We start from the raw sequence: 3,306 nt of genomic DNA on the forward strand, positions 1-3,306 counted from the left end.
TTTATAGGAAAAGGAGAAGAGAGGGAAAAAATTTGGAACTCAGAATCTTGTAAAAATGAATACTAAAAATTGTCTTACAAGTAACTGAGAAAAATAAAATACTATTTTTTTAAAAAGTGCTGAATTAGAAATCAGAAGTAGGTTCTTAGCTGTTCTTTTAAAATTTTTTATTTTTAACATTTTTTAAAAATTTTGAATTCTGAATTTTCTCCCTTCTTCCAATTCTTCCCCCGCCCATCCATTGAGATGGCAAGCAATATAATTACAATTACACACATGAAATCAAATCAGACATATTTCTATATTTTTAGCTATTCTCACCACCTGTGAGATCATGTAATGTAATCATTTCTCCATCTCAGCTCTGAATCTTATTCTCCTTTAAATCTTCTTGTTGTAAATCTTATGACTCAGGGGGGTGGGGCAATTAGTCGGCACAGTGTGTAGATTTTCAGGTCTGGAGTCAAGAAAATTCACCTTCTTGAGTTCAAATCTGGCTAGCTCCTGGGCAAGTCACTTTACTCTGTTTACCTCAATTTTCTCTTCTGTCAAATGAAAGAAATGGTAAACCACTCCATTATCCCTGCCAGAAAACCCCGAATGGGGCCATTAAGGGTTGAACACAACTGAAAATGACTGAATAACAACAACAAACAACTAAAATTATAGGATTTCCAGCTGGGAGGGGTCTCAGAGCTCAATCTATCTCCTTCATGTGCAGAGATGGAGGCAGCATGATGTACAGCAAAGAATCTGGATTAGAAGTCTGAGGATGTGGGTTCAGACCCTCCCTCTCTCATAGGGAAATAAGCCATTTACCACCTTTAGGATTAAATTTCCTCCCCATCTACAAAACGAGGGGATTGACCAGATGCTCTCCAAGCTTCCTCTCAGCTCTAGAAGGAAGCTATTATGGCTGTATATGTCCAGTCACATACATATGGCAAAATAAGTGACAATGACAATCAAAAAAATGTTTATTTAGAGAGAGCACGACAGAGGCGGCGGATAGAGAGGGTCAAGTCCCCCCGAGGACCTCTCAGCTGTTTCTGGGCAGCTCCCCAAGGCTGTTAATTGCAGAAGAGGTGCTGATCAATATTGGTGGACGGAGTTCCTCTTCTGGGAGTTCCTTGAACAGAGCCAGATTTCAAATTCAGTCATACAACCCCGCACTTTGTCCACTACACAACACCCGGGATCTCTGATTTCTGAGGCTCCGGAATCTCTGTCTTAGCCCTCTGGTTTCGGAGTCTCTCCCATCTGAATGAACCTCTCTTGTCATTCAGTTTTCAGCTTCTCCACACGGAGAAGGGGGCTGGGGCAGGAGAGCCGACAAGGAACCTACAGAAGGCATGACCAGCAGGGGGCAGCCGTCCACCACAGTTGGGACCCCAAGAGGCTCTCGCCTCCCCCCCCACTCCCCTCCTTTTTCCCCAAGAGCTGGAGGCTGAAATGAAAGAGTTTCCAGATAAAGTGAGGGGAGATTTCCAGGGATGGGTCTGCTCTGAGAGCATGGTTGTGGGGGGAGAGGAGAGGTCCAGGGACGGGGGAGGGGGGGAAGGAGGGGGGGAATGAAAGGAAAGAGACTGACTTTTCACATCCGTCTGAATAAATACGCAACACATTCAGAAATGCACAGACCAGGACCCCGAGATAGATGCAAGGGCACAAAGCCCCTCCCCACTGCCCATCCTCCCCACTGCCCACCCTCCCTTCCCTGCTGCCCACTCTCCCCAATGTCTATTCTCCCCACTGCCCACTCTCCCTACTGCCCGCTCTCCCCAATGTCCACTCTCCCCAAGTCCACCCTCCCCAATATCCACCCTCCCCACTGCCCACTCTCCCCAATGTCCACTCTCCTCAATGTCCACTCTCCCCACTGCCCACTCTCCCCAATGTCCACTCTCCCCACCCACTCTCCCCAATGTCCACTCTCCCCACTGCCCACTCTCCCCAATGTCCACTCTCCCCACTGCCCACTCTCCCCATGTCCACTCTCCCCACCCACTCTCCCCACTGCCCACTCTCCCCACTGCCCACTCTCCCCACTGCCCACTCTCCCCAATGTCCACTCTCCTCACTGCCCACCCTCCCCACTGCCCACTCTTCCCAATGTCCACTCTCCCCAAGTCCACTCTCCCCACTGCCCATCCTCCCCGCTGCCCACCCTCCCCTCCCTGCTGCCCACTCTCCCCAATGTCTATTCTCCCCACTGCCCACTCTCCCCAATGTCCACTCTCCCCAAGTCCACCCTCCCCACTGCCCACTCTCCCCAATGTCCACTCTTCCCACTGCCCACCCTCCCCGCTGCCCACCCTCCCCTCCCTGCTGCCCACTCTCCCCAATGTCTATTCTCCCCACTGCCCACTCTCCCTACTGCCCACTCTCCCCAATGCCCACTCTCCCCAATGTCCACTCTCCCCAAGTCCACCCTCCCCACTGCCCACTCTCCCCAATGTCCACTCTTCCCACTGCCCACCCTTCCCACGGCCCACCCTCAGCGGCATAGACACATGGAAACACCACCATCTGGAACGGACCTCCTCTCCTTCCCCCTCAAAGGCTGAGCAGCAGCTTGCAGCCGTTGGCATCTCTCTCCTTCCACCCCCTTCCCACTTCTTCTGTCTCCCCGTGGGAATCTCAAAGCCAGCATATAACTGGTTAGCAGAGACAGAGCAGCCAGCTACAGCCCTGTACTAAGAGAGGACAACACTCCTAAGAAAGCACAGGGAGTCTGGCTTCTAATCCTGCTTCTACTTTGGGCAAGTCGTCCTCTCAGCTTCAGTCTTGTCTCTGGAAAATGGGAGGCTTAGAAGAAATAGTCTCAAAGTTCCCTCCCAGCCCTAAGGTCCCCAGCTTTGACATTTTGTATTTCAAGATCTCTCCCAGGTCCGACATTCTGTATTCTTGGATTCCCTCCTAGCTCTGATATTCTGGATTCTTTCTTTTTAAATTTTCAATGATATTTCATTTTTCCAAATACATGTAAAGATAGTGTTCAATATTGATTTTTGTAATATTTTGGGTTCCAAAGTTTTCTCTCTCCTTCACCTCCCCCTTCCCTAAGACAGCAAGATATAAGTTAAATATCTGCAATTCTTTTAAACATATTTCTATATTTATTATGTTGTCCAAGAAAATCAGACAAAAAGGGGAAAACATGAAAAAGAAATAGATAACTATAAAAAAGATGAAAATATTATGATTGGATCCATATTCAGTCTATTAGATGCAATTGCATTTTCCATCCCAAGTCTATTGGAACTGCTTTGAGTCACTTCATTGTTGAAAAGAGCCAAGTCCATC

This window comes from Antechinus flavipes, chromosome 1 (genome assembly GCF_016432865.1).
Source record: "Antechinus flavipes isolate AdamAnt ecotype Samford, QLD, Australia chromosome 1, AdamAnt_v2, whole genome shotgun sequence".
NCBI classification, from domain to species: Eukaryota; Metazoa; Chordata; class Mammalia; order Dasyuromorphia; family Dasyuridae; genus Antechinus; species Antechinus flavipes.